Source organism: Prionailurus viverrinus, chromosome X, assembly GCF_022837055.1.
Source record: "Prionailurus viverrinus isolate Anna chromosome X, UM_Priviv_1.0, whole genome shotgun sequence".
NCBI lineage: Eukaryota > Metazoa > Chordata > Mammalia > Carnivora > Felidae > Prionailurus > Prionailurus viverrinus.
The window spans coordinates 72,684,995-72,699,623 of NC_062579.1; the positions used below are offsets into that span (position 1 = coordinate 72,684,995).

Here is a 14,629-nt window from a genome sequence, read left to right on the forward strand (position 1 = left end):
TTTCACTGTTTAGTATGCATATATGTGTATACAAACACAAACATGCACACACACACACATATATTCATAAATAAGATTAGACTGTAGTGTGTTTGTAATAAGGGTTATCTTTGCCAAAGTTATACATCAGAGTTATGCTGTTATGCTGGTTGTGAAAATGAACTTTGTGTCCTTGAAGAGTTTATTTTCTGGTAATATAAATTTGGAAAGTGCAGGAATTTCCAGTTTCTTAAAGGTTTAAGAAAATTTAGCTATAAAAACATTTGGACCTGAGTTATCTTTCAGGCAATTCCTTTAAACTTTTCTTTTCCCAACCTGTTTTTATACTCATTGGTTTGTTTTATGTTTTTTATTCTGGAAAACCTTTAACTTATGTTTTTATGTTATTTTTTTTTCTAGAAAATTGACCATTTTGTCCAGGATTCTAATTTATAATTTTTACATATATTTATTCTTATTAATTATTAAAAATTCTAAAAAAACCCTCCCCATAAACCCTCATTTGTTTATGTATATGTGTATGTATGTGTATATTTATATATGTATGTGTGTGTGTGTATATATATATATATATATAAAGACAGAGAGAGGGCAAGAAAGAGGGCAAGAATTTTGTCTGGTTTTATTCATCTTTTCCTAGATTATTGAATGATATTTAGAGTACAATGGTGTAAAAGAATGACAGTTGTAGAGGAGAGTAGTCCAGGTAATTTGAAATGAATGAGGTATTTTCACGAGTTGGATTCATATGAAGAAAGAACTATGAAGACAAATGGCTTGCAAATTATTTATCCTCATTAACTACAGCTCTTGGGAGGGGAAAATACTTGAGTACTGTATTTATTAAACCATATTTCAACAGGCAGTTACCAATAAGGTACTTTGCTGGAAATTTAGATAAATTATCACCAATTCGTTGGATGTGTTAACTGCACTCTCATGGCCAAAGAGCAATGCTTACCATTGCCATGGTTCTCATAGAGAAAGAATGTAATTGGTGGCATAATTTTTAAACTTAATATTGTTGCAAATGATGAACATCTTCTTAAAATACATAATTTTAACCACTAACTTGCACTGAAAAATCACATTTTTAAAATGACAGCACATCGCTTCTCGGCCTTTTGGCTAAGATCAAGTGTAGTATCTGTTCTTATCAGTTTAAAATGACAGCACATATATAAAATAAAATTTAAATAAATATGAAATTCTATCTAAAGTAAGATTTCATTATTAGTAATCCTAGACGAATATGCTAATTTTTAACCTATGTTCTCTTTGTTTTACCCTCAGGATTGAGAATGAGAATTCTTGATTTAGGATAAAAAAAAAAAAATGTCCACTGCATCATTACAACCTTTTGGGCCTGTCTGAAAAAAAAAAAAAAATCTTGCAAATATGGCTTTCTAACAAGAGACCAGACTGCTTCCAAATCATACCAAAGAGAAGGTATGAAGTTGTTTTTCTAGCATCCCCAATCATTATGAGTTCCCACAATTTTCCTCTACCAATGAAAAACAAAATGAAGGAAAAAAAATTATAAATAAGTGTGTTTGCTGCTGTGACATTCTTTCATCCAAAAAGGGTAATTTTTTCTTGTTCTCAGTACTAATTTTTTGCCCTTTAAGATAATATTTTACATATATTTATATATTTTGATATATATATATAGTTTGATATATCAAACTATCCCTTAACAACAACACACAGTATTATGAATGCACAAAATTTCAGACTATGTTTTGAAAAGTTTTATATTAAAAACAAAGTTTATCATTGGTTACTTAAAAAAAAATTAAATTTAGGGGCGCCTGGGTGGCTCGGTCAGTTTAGCGTCTGACTTTGGCTCAGGTCATGATCTTGCAGCTGGTGGGTTTGAGCCCCGTGTCAGGCTCTGTGATGACAGCTCAGAGCCTGCAGCCTGCTTCAGATTCTATGTCCCTCTCTCTCTGCCCCAACCCACTTGCATTCTGTCTCTGTCTCTCTCAAAAATAAATAAACTTTAAAAAAATATATACAAAATTAAAAAAAATAAATTTAAGGGTGCCTGGATGGTTCATTCAGTTAAGTGTTCAAGTCTTGATTTCCTCTCAAGTCATGATCTCACGCGGTGGTACCAAACCCCCCATCAGGCTCCACGCTGACAGCACAGAACCTGCTTGGGATTCTCTCTCTACCTCTTTCTGCTCCTCCCCACCCTCAAAATAAATAAATAAACATTTTAAAAAATTACATTTAGACACAACTGAAATGTTTAAAACCTTGTTGGATCTACAATAATTTCAACACAGTCTCTAAACAACAGCATGTACAAGGAACTTCAGTGCTTCAATATAGTGTAGGTACATCTTAAGATCCATCTGTCTATCCTGTTAAATCAAATAAAGCATGTATATTTGTTTACTGTTTTTCAATATGGTGGGAGATACTTTCAGAGTGGAGATAAGCAATATTTCCAGTATTTAGCTGTGTTGTACTTTTCCTTCTCTCTCATGAGAGATGATTGACTGTGAAAGCAAATATTGTTTCACTAGATTATAAAAGACTGCTGAAAGTCACATAAATGAATGTACTACATTTTAAAACACAAAATATCTTATGAACTTTGACCACTGATATTTCCTTTTAGAACAGTGTGTTTTCACAGTGTAGAATATTAACTAATCTTGATCAAAAAGTACTAGCCGAGTACATAATAGTTGTGGTACACCACATAAGAGATGTTCTAATAGGTACATCAAATCGATTTGTAATGGAGCTTGTTATTGATGAAAATAAGATTAACAAAATGCACTAACATGCAACAGAACTAATATGTTCAGCTACTGTAAATATCTAAACCATCACTGATGTTTTAGTTCCACTATTGATTCTACAGTCCAAAGGAGAGATGCTTTTTGTTTGACATAATTGAGACATGGTGACCATGAGACTATAACAACTTTGATCAGCCCAGAGGATTCATAGTCCTCCAAATTCAGTGTTTGTTTCCACTAATTATTAAATGCTACAACCTGTCTCTGGTAATTTAAAACTACAAAACCCAGAGGGCCAAGTATTAACAAGAATGTATGGATCTTCTGTACTCCATTTTGGAAAGATGGTCTTTCGAGAACAACAATTTAATGATGGGGAGAGATGTGATGTGATTAGGAAAATTAAAAAAATGGGCTGTTTCAAAGATCCGAGGCCATTTTATAAAAAGCCTCTTTTTGGAAAAAAATACTCTTTTTCATAGGAGAAAAATGAAATAATGTGGAATGCTGTATAAGAAATAAAAAAGGTCTGTGTCACTTTTCTAAAGCTAATTCTTGTTACTGAATCAAAGCTAACTATATACATAGATCTGAGTGATTAAACTCCAAACACACTATTGAATGATTTCATTTAAATAATTACTGAGAACTTGCTCTGTGCCAGGCACTATGCAACAGTAAATAAAACATACTTATTTCCTGCTTCCCATTCTGGAATCAGAATGAAATGTGTTAAGCATAATAATGGAGGGCACAGGGGCTTATGAGAATCCATATTAGAGATGTCAATTAGCCTGAATGGTAAGGGAAGCCTCTTTGAAAAAGGGACATTTTATCTGAGACTTTAGGGATAAGTTAGGAAAGCGGAGAAGGCTGAAGAAAGTCTGTTTCAAGCTGATGGAATAGCATATGTGAGGCCTTAAAGTAAGAGAAAGGACATGGCACATTCCAGGAACAGAAAGAATATCAAAGTGGATGGAGGGTAGAAAGCCAGATTGTGCAGACTCTAAAAATAAAGTAATGATTCCGCGTATCTGCTGAGGGAAACTTAATGTTAATGTTATATCATTTACATTTTTAAAAGATCATTTTGTCGAGTGTGAATAATGGATTGGAAAAGAAAATGACGTAGTAAAGGCCCAAAGAAGACTCATTTTTAACAATCATATGCAAGGCCATCATATTTGAATTTTACAATATTGGGGGAAAGGAAAACAGAGGATTTTAATGGAGTTTAGAATTATGGGAGCTACATCAAGAGTTCCTTTTGATACCTTTTCCTGTGCTATGATTCTTGCAGTCTGAGAAGGGAATACATATGGAGATCTCTCTCTTATATTAGACTTAAGGGTCCTTGTTCCTGGGACCCAATCTCTGATCCTGATATACATTAATGTTCTTTTGAACTTACAAATTGATAGAGTGCAGTGTAAGTTATTCTTAAATTTTATATATTCATTTAATAAATTTATGAGTGTCTCTTACAACACAGACACTGCTCTAAGTGTTAAAGATATAGCTGTGAATAAGAGAGCAGGACTTTACTTTCACAGGGCTTATATTTTAGTAAAAGGAGAAAGACAATAAAAAAGTAATTCTAGATAGAAGAAATACCTAAAATGAAGAAATATGTGATAGTGACTGTCAGTGGTGGGTGGGATGAAATAAACATGCCATTAGATTAGGTAGTCAGGGAAGAACTTCTCTATGGTAACAATATTTGAGTTGTGATCTAGATGAAAAGAATAGTTTTATTCAAGATCAGAGGACTTAGTATTCTAAATAGGGAAATGAAAAACAGAAAGGCCCTTAAGAGAGTTTGGTGTGTCTGAGAGACAGAAAGGTCAATTTAGCTGGGCCGTAGCGATCAAAGAATAAAATGGCAGGGGATAAGGTTGAAGGGGCATGAAAGGGTCAGATAATTTAAGGCTTTGTAGGTTATATTAAGTAATGAGTCTTGTTTTAAGTGTTACGGGAAGCCAAAACAACTCAATACTAATCCTTAACAATCTTGTTTATAGTTCACATCCATCTAATAGATCACCATCCACACTTGCCTTAAAGATCTTACTTTAACAGGAAGCATATAGCTGCATGTCTACACCTAGTCAAACAAATGTCTTTATAAACAACAGAGACCAATTATAGCCAGTTTTGAGTTCACTTGGCAATAGTGACATGTGTGTACTTGGGTACGAACTGAGTTTACACTGACTTCATATAAACTCAATGAGCTATCAGGGAACAAGTGCACATACACTCACCTACAGACTTGGACTCCTGGCTTGAAGAATTAACAGTGTCTACTCCAGGCAATCCTTGAGAAAAATCATCAGTAGAATCAGCAGGGGCATTTGTTATCTATCTATCAAATGATATAATTTCAAAATGGTCAGGAACCAGCTTTTAAATAATTCCCAAAGTTTTGGGCACAGAATTTTGACTGTCCAATATTCTGCCTAAAGAAATAGAAAATAGCTTATATTTCCACAGCAAAGGCAAATATCACCAAAAAATAATCCTTGCTTAAAAGCTTAGTTTGTTTCTGAGGCAAGAAGGAAAAGAACTTTTTCCTTTTTGGTGAAAACTATTTTTTGACAGTGAGCATATGTATTAAATAATTTACTTTCTTGAGAATAATAATAGAACAAGTAAGCCAGAGCAGAAACAAGCAAAAAGCAGAAATTCTTGCAATTGAAATTGTCATGGCTTTGTCTTACATTCCTCAGAAAGTTTGCTTGTGTTTAGTCATTTAAATTCTCCTTTTCTTACTTGTCTTGATAATTTTCTTTAATGATTATTCTTCATCTGACTGTCAAACCTTTGCATTATGACCATCTAAATTAGTATTTTGATAGTTCTCCTTTTGAAAGAAGGCAACAAAACAAACAACTTCCAAAGATATGCCAGGAGCTATATAAATTGGGAATACTGTGCCCCAAAAGAACTGTATAAGTGCTATCTTATTACCTTGTTATTAGTTAATAAGAACTTTCCAAACAAATTTCCTATGCATTGGAGCTGCTTAAACCAGGAAGATTTTAGTTTTGCTAATAACATATGCACATATTGAGAGCTCAACAAATGTTTGAGTACATAAGTGCAAATATGACTGATCAAGCAATTAAGCAATGGGAGGTTAAGGCAAGTGAGGTTCAACAATGTTAACTGATTTGTCCAAATTTTCATAATTAGTAAACAGCAGAGCTATAATTTGAAACATAATTCTAAATCTAAAACATATGTCATCTTCAGCATACCACTGATTATTGAATGTGTATGTGAATAAATTAATGAAGGAAAAAATCATAAAGTAGGTTTACCATCAGATATCAAGCATTTTCTTAGGTAAAATTCATGTTCTCTATTCAACAAATGGACATTTAATTTATCACAAGCTATGCATACAAAGTATAAGTATTATTTTAATTTTAAAAGAAGTTATTGTACATAACTAGATTCTATAAAAATTTATTTATGTGCCTTTCAGGTTGTTTTTTGTTTGTTTTTAAAATGTTTTAACATTTATTTATTTTTGAGAGACAGAGAGAGACAGAGCATGATCAGGGGAGGAGCAGAGAGGCAGGGAGACACAGAATCTGAAGCAGGTTCCAGGCTCCAGGCTCCAAGCTGTCAGCACAGAGCCTGATGTGAGGTTCCAACTCACAAATTGCAAGATCATGACCTAGGCCAAAGTCGGACGATTAACTGACTGAGCCATCCAGGCGCCCCTATATGCCTTTTAGTTTTATAACCTACAGATAAGCAAGTTAAACAAAAAGAGCAGTAGAAAGAGTGTCAAAGATACTAAGAGACCACAAAATATTTTTTAAAATTTTCTTTAGTCATTACCTCAAAACATGGAGAAAACAGTGTCTTTACTTTTACATTGCAAATTACACAGATATTTCTACAAATATATATTCATAAAGCTTTGTCATACTCTTTGCTTTTTGCAAATATTACTCTTAATTCTTGCACATATTCATATGTAATGTATTTAATTAGATTTGCAGTTCAAGTTTTACAAGTTTAATTGGCTCTGTGTGTCTTTGAATGTGTGTTTTTAAGTTCTGCCAAGATTTTAAGAAACTTGTAGCTGATAAGGAAAAAGATATGATTAAAAGAGGCAGTAATGCAAAACAAGTATACTGGGTGACATTTGAACAGGGTTTCCTAAGAAACAAACTCCCTCACAGGCAGTCCTAGCCAAAGGCTAAGGCAAAGGGGTCTTTACTCAGAAGAGAAAGAGAATGAAGAACTCCTTGGGTATAGAAAGGGATCAGAGAAGGGGTTAGGTATCTAGATGATGTCACTCAGCAGCATGGTGGAAAGTCTCTGTGTCAGAGAGCCTTAAAGGGCCATAACAGTTTGAGGTCTTTAACCACAGACTCTATTTTATCAAAGGCCAGAAGATGTGGGGACAGGTTTTACAGGATATGCAAATAAGTCAGATCCTAAGTGACTAAAAATAAGTTTTGGAAGCTTTTTTAAAGATAATTTAGGCTGAGCTGCACCAGGTGTGTGCACAGACCTCACACCTGCCAGGGGCCTCAGTGCCCAAAGGAGGAAGCCAGGAGAGCTGAGAGCAGAGTCTCAAGATGCCATTCTGGAATATAGCGGCATAGGAGGCCCATAGGCTCACCTTATCCTGCTGGTCACTTAGATTCCACCCACATCTGCCTAAATAACCCAGAAAACCGCCAGAAGACTAGCAGAATGGATGCTCGGGAGCCAAGCATAGACAAGATGCCCACGGAAGAGGGTAGGAAGGGCAGAGAGGCAGTGCATGCTACACGAACTGGCAGGAGGGAGCCGGGGGTGGGTGGGTTGGAGGACAGCCCACCCCGCAAGGCACAGCCCCCGAAGTCTTGCAAAAGCAGACTTGCAAAAGCTTGCAAAAGCAGAGGGGCTGGACTCCGTGAGTTATGACAGCCAGTGGGACTTAACATCTGGAATGTTAAAAGTCAACAACACTGCTCTTGGAGAGTGGGGAGGGCAAGAGGACACAAGGAGGGAAGTTGCTGAGAACCAGAAGACAGAACTCAGCTTGATGGGGGAACAAAGGCGCTGGCAAGCCAGATCTCCCTCTCCTATCCCACAGCCGAAATCTAAAGGGAACCAGTTCCTGCCACCGAACTTGCTTGCACCACGAAAAGGTTCATTGCTGTGCTCCTGTGGATCCATCCCTCCGATGGGACTGCCTCCTTCCCGGTGCTGCAGGGCCCCTCCCACAGGGGACCTCCAACAGCAAAGTGAACTGAGCTAAGCCTGCCCCTCCCCTGCACCCTGCAGATCCACCCCAGTTAATCAAAGCAGCACCACAAGCCTGGCAGTGTGAAAGTAGCCCAGACAGGGGCCACACCACTCCACAGTGAGTCCTGCTCCTGAGAGAGGGGAATATAAGGTACACACCAATCTGAGTGTGGCCCCAGCAGTGGGGTGGATACAGACATTGGGTCTCACTGTGGCCCACCCACCAACACAAGTAACTCTGGACAGCACAGGGGAAGTGCCCTACAATTTGGAGCCACCACAGGGACTACCCAAAATGATGAAATGGAAGAATTCTCCTCAAGAGAAAATCCAGGAAGTAGTGACAGCTAACAAATTGATTAAAAAAAGATTTAAGCAATATAATGGAACAAGAATTTAGAATAATAGTCAAAAACTTAATCGTTGGGCTTCAAAAAAGCATAGAGGGCAGCAGAGAATCTCATTGTTACAGAGATCAAGGGACTAAGACATAGTCATGAGGAGCTACAAAAATGCTATAAATGAGCTGCAAAATAAAAAGGAGGCGACCACAGCACGGATTGAAGAGGCAGAGGAGAGAATAGGTGAATTAGAAGATAAAATTATGGGGAAAAAAGGAAGTGGAGAAAAAGAGAGATAAAAAACTCCAGGAGTATGAGGGGAGAATTAGAGAACGAAGTGATGCAATCAAACAACAATATCCATATCATAGGAATTCCAGAAGAGGAAGAGAGAGAGAAAGGGACTGAAGGTGTACTTGAACAAATCACAGCTGAGAAGTTCCCTGATCTGGGGAAGGAAAAAGGCATTGAAATCCAAGAGGCACAGAGAACCCCCTTCAGACGTAACTTGAATCGATCTTCTGCACGACATATCATAGTGAAACTGGCAGAATACAAGGATAAAGAGAAAATTCTGAAAGCAGCTAGGGATAAATAGGCTCTAACTTACAAAGGCAGACACATAAGAGTAGTTGCAAACCTATCTGCTGAAACTTGGTAGGCCATAAAGGAATGGCAGGAAATCTTCACTGTGACGAACAGAAAAAAATATGCAGCCAAGAATCCTTTATACAGCAAGTCTGTCATTCAGAATAGAAGGAGAGATACAGGTCTTCCCAAACAAACAAAAACTGAAGGAATTCACCACTAAACCAGCCCTACAAGAGATCTTAAGGGGGATTCTGTGAGTGAAATGTTGCAAGGACGACAAAGTACCAGAGACATCACTACAAGCGTGAAAACTACAGACATCACAATGACTCTAAACACATATCTTTCTATAATAACACTGAATGCAAATGGACTAAATGCTCCAACCAAAAGACATAGGGTATCAGAATGGATAAAGAAACAAGGCCCAGCTATTTGCTGTCTGCAAGAGACTCATTTTAGACCTGAGACACCTTCAGATTGTAAGTGAGAGGATGGAAAACTATCATGCTACTGTTAGTCAAAATAAAGCTGGAGTAGCCATACTTATAGCAGACAAACTAGACTTTAAATTAAAGGCTGTAACAAGAGAGGAAAAAGGGCATTATATAATAATTACAGGGTCTATCCATCAGGAAGAGCTAACAATTATAAATTTATATGCGCCGAATATGGGAGCCCCCAAATATGTAAAACAATTAATCACATACATAAGGAACCTTATTGATAAGAATGTGGTACTTGCAGGGGCGCCTGGATGGCTTAGTTGGTTAAGCGTCTGACTTTGGCTCAGGTCATGATCTCCCAGCTGGTGAGTTTGTGCTCGTTGTCGGGCTCCATGCTGACAGCTCAAAGCCTGGACCCTGCTTCCGATTCTGAATCTCCCTCTTTCTCCACCCCTCCCCTGCTCATGCTCTGTCTCTCAATAATAAATAAACATTAAAAAAAAGAAAATGCTTAAAAAAGAAAAAGAATGTGGCAACTGCAGGGGTTTTAATACTCCACTTAACAACAGTGAATAGATCATCTAGACAGAGAATCAATAAAGATAATACTCAAGTAACAACAATGAATAGATCATCTAGACAGAGAATCAATAAAGAAACAATGACCCTGAATGATACATTGGATCAGATGGACTTGACAGATATATTTAGAACTCTGCATCCCAAAGCAACAGAATATACTTTCTTCTCAAGTGCACATGGAACATTCTCCAAGATAGATCACATACTGGGTCACAAAACAGCCCTTCATAAGAATAAAAGAATTGAGATCATACCATGCACACTTTCAGATCACAATGCTATAAAACTTGAAATCAAACACAGGAAAAAGTCAGGAAAACCTCCAAAAGCATGGAGGTTAAAGAACACCCTACTAAAGAATGAATGGGTCAACCAGACAATTAGAGAAGGAATTTAAAATATATGGAAACAAATGAAAATGAAAAGACAACAATCCAAACGCAGCGAAGGCTGTCTTGAGAGGAAAATACATTGCAGTCCAGGCCTGTCTCAAGAAACAAGAAAAATCCTAAATACAAAATCTAACAGTACACATAAAGGAAATAGAACCAGAGCAGCAAAGACACCCCAAACCCAGCAGAAGAGAAATAATAAAGATCAGAGAAGAAATAAACAATATAGAATCTAAAAAAACTTAGAGCAAAACAATGAAACCAAGAGTTGGATTTTTTTTTTTGAAAATATAAATAAAATTGTTAAACCTCTATCTAGCCAGGCTTCTCAAAAAGAAAAGAAAGAGGGCCTGGATAGATAAAATCATGAATTAAAATGGAATTATTTTTTAAAAATTTTTTTTTCAACGTTTTTTTTTTATTTATTTTTGGGACAGAGAGAGACAGAGCATGAACGGGGGAGGGGCAGAGAGAGAGGGAGACACAGAATCGGAAACAGGCTCCAGGCTCTGAGCCATCAGCCCAGAGCCCGACGCGGGGCCCGAACTCATGGACCGCGAGATCGTGACCTGGCTGAAGTCGGACGCCTAACCGACTGCGCCACCCAGGCACCCCTAAAATGGAGTTATTACAACCAAACCCTCAGAAATACAACCAATTATCAGGGAATATTATGAAAAATTATACGCTAACAACCTGGACAACCTGGAAGAAATAGACAAATTCCTAAGCACCCACACAGTTCCAAAACTGAAACCCGGAAGAAATAGAAACTTGAACAAACCCATAAACCAGTGAAGAAATTGAATCTGTTATCAAAAATCTCCCAACAAATAAGAGTCCAGGACTAGATGGCTTCCATGGGGAATTCTACTAGACATTTAAAGCAGAGATAATACCTATCCTTGTCAAGCTGTTCCAAAAAATAGAAAGGTGAAGGAAAATTGCCAGACTCATTCTATGAAAACAGCATTACTTTGATTCTTAAACCAGACAGAAATCCAGCAAAAAAAGAGAACTACAGACTAATATCCCTGATGAATATGGATGCAAAAATTCTCAATAAGATACTAACAAATCGAATTCAACAGCATATATAAAGAATTATCCACTATGATCAAGTGGGATTCATTCCTTGGCTGCAGGGCTGGTTCAACATTCACCAATCATTCTATGTGATCCATCACATTAATAAAATAAAAGAAAAGACCATGTGATCCTGTCAATCGATGCAGAAAAAGTACTTGACAAAATTCAGCATCCTTTCTTAATTAAAACACTCAAGAAAGTCAGGTTAGAAGGAACATACTTACATAACATAAAAGCCATTTATGAAAAGCCCAGAGCTAATATCATCCTCAATGGGGAAAAACTGAGAGCTTTCCTCCTGAGATCAGGAACACGAAAGGGATGTCCACTCTCACTGCTGTTGTTTGACATAGTGTTGGAAGTTCTAGCATCAGCAATCAGACAACAAAAGGAAATCAAAGGCATCAAAATTGGCAAAGATGAAGTCAAGCTTTCACCTTTTGCAGATGACATGATATTATACATGGAAAACCTGATAGACTCCATCAAAAGTCTGCTAGAACTGATACATGAATTCAGCAAAGTTGCAGGATACAAAATCAATGTACAGAAATCAGTTGCATTCTTATACACTAACAATGAAGCAACAGAAAGACAAATAAAGAAACTGATCCCATTCACAATTGCATCAACAAGAATGAAACACCTAGGAATAAACCTAACCAAAGATGTCAAAGATCTCTATGCTGAAAAACTATAGAAAGCTTATGAAGGAAATGGAAGAATATACAAAAAAATGGAAAATCATCCCGTGCGCATGGGTTGGAAGAATAAATATTGTTAAAATGTCAATACTACCCAAAACTATCTACACATTCAATGCAATCCCAATCAAAATTGCACCAGCATTCTTCTCGAAGCTAGAACAAGCAATCCTAAAATTTGTATGGAACCACAAAAGACCCTGAATAGCCAAATATTGAATAAGACCAAAGCGGGAAGCATCACAATCCCAGACTTTAGCCTCTACTACAAAGCTGTAATCATCAATACAGCATGGTATTGACACAGAAACAGACACAGAGACCAATGGAATACAGTAAACACTCCAGAATTGGACCCACAAAAGTATGGCCAACTATCTTTGACAAAGAAGGAAAGAATAGCCAATGGAAAAAAGACAGTCTCTTTAACAAATCGTGCTGAGAGAACTGGACAGCAACATGCAGAAGAATGAAACTAGACTACTTTCTTACATCTTTCACAAAAATAAACTCAAAATGGATGAAGGACTTGAATGTGAGACAGGAAACCATCAAAACCATAGAGGAGAAAGCAGGAAAAGACCTCTCTGACCTCAGCCGCAGCAATTTCTTACTTGACACATCTCCAAAGGCAAGGGAATTAAAAGCCAAAATGAACTATTGGGACCTCATGAAGATGAAAAGCTTCTGCATTGCAAAAGAAACAATCAACAAAACTAAAAGGCAAACAATGGAATGGGAAAAGATATTTGCAAATGACATATCGGACAAAGGGTTAGTATCCCAAATCTATAAAGAACTCATCAAAGTACATACCCGAAAAACAAATAATCCAGCGAAGAAATGGCAGAAAACATGAATAGACACTTCTGTAAAGAAGACATCCAGATGGCCAACAGGCACATGAAAAGATGCTCAACGTCACTCCTCATCAGGGAAATACAAATCAAAACCACACTCAGATACCACCTCACGCCAGTCAGAGTGGCTAAAATGAACAAATCAGGAGACTATAGATGCTGGCAAGGATGTGAAGCAACGGGAACCCTCTTGCATTGTTGGTGGGAATGCAAACTGGTACAGCCACTCTGGAAAACAGTGTGGAGGTCCCTCAAAAATTAAAAAAAAAATAGATCTACTCTATGACCCAGCAATAGCACTGTTAGGAATTTACCCAAGGGATACAGGAGTACTGATGCATAGCAGTACTTGTACCCCAATGTGTATAGCAGCACTTTCAACAATAGCCAAATTGAGGAAAGAGCCTAAATGTCCATCAACTGATGAATGGATAAAGAAGTAGAATACTACTTGGCAATGAGAAAGAATGAAATATGGCCTTTTGTTGCAACGTGGATGGAACTGGAGAGTGTTATGCTAAGTGAAATAAGTCATACAGAGAAAGACAGATACCATATGTTTTCACTCTTATGTGGATCCTGAGAAACTTAATGGAAGACCATGGGGAAAGGGAAGGGGGAAAAAAAGTTAGAGAGAGAGAGAGCCAAACCTTAAGAGACTCTTAAAAACTGAGAATAAATTGAGGGTTGATGGGGAGTCTGAGGGAGGGGAGGGTTGGTGATGAGCATTGAGGAGGGTACCTGTTGGGATGAGCACTGGGTGTTGTATGGAAACCATTTGACAATAAATTTTATATTAAAAAATAATAGTATTTTAATATGTACACATTTGAGTTTGGTGCTGGCAGGTTTCTAAGCTAATTGGTTTCAGCCTAGAGTAAGTAAATAACCTAGGGGCCAACACACACACACTCATCCTTTAAAAAAATTCCCAGTAATATTCAGAATCAAAAACCACACATTTTAATATCTTTCCATACAATATGTAATTGCCACTATAATTGTTCATGATTTCAATATCCTTACACAAATTGCTACTATAATTGTTCATGATTTCAGTATCCTTACACATACACATACATATGTAAACATTTAGAGAGTAGAGCCACATATAGTCATTCTCTAAGGCCTTCATACTAAATAAAAAATAAATGGTTGATGTAAATTAAAAGGTAACTTTAATTTAGATGTTTTTGGTAATTTGAAAAGGAAAGTTATTGTTTTGATCATGAGATAAGTAACCATGCAAGTAGTTTCAAACACAATGGTTTTGACATAAACCAGATATGCATATTTTAATGTAAAGTACATATAAATATTTAAAAATATGTTTATCATTATCTGGAAATATTAAAGAAAATCACAAATAAAAATAGATCAGGATTCCAATTGCAAACCATAAATATTTCTCCATCACCCACTCAGATAATATGAATTTCAATGGGCATATTTTTATAAGTACACCACAATTTTTCCATTGGATATGATATATTTCAACAGAGCAATTTATAGGAAAGTAGAGGAAAGAAAAGGATGAAATATAAATGTGGACTGATTAAAACCTATTTCATAAGTGAAATCCTTTTAGCTACATACATATGGTCAGGTATAT

The 14,629-nt window shown here is 36.6% G+C and overlaps 1 pseudogene; it reads left to right on the forward strand.

The window, feature by feature from the left end:
- Nucleotides 1–1,108: 1,108 nt before the first annotated feature.
- LOC125158050 (uncharacterized) lies at nt 1,109–1,214 on the forward strand (annotated as a pseudogene).
- Nucleotides 1,215–14,629: the final 13,415 nt, after the last annotated feature.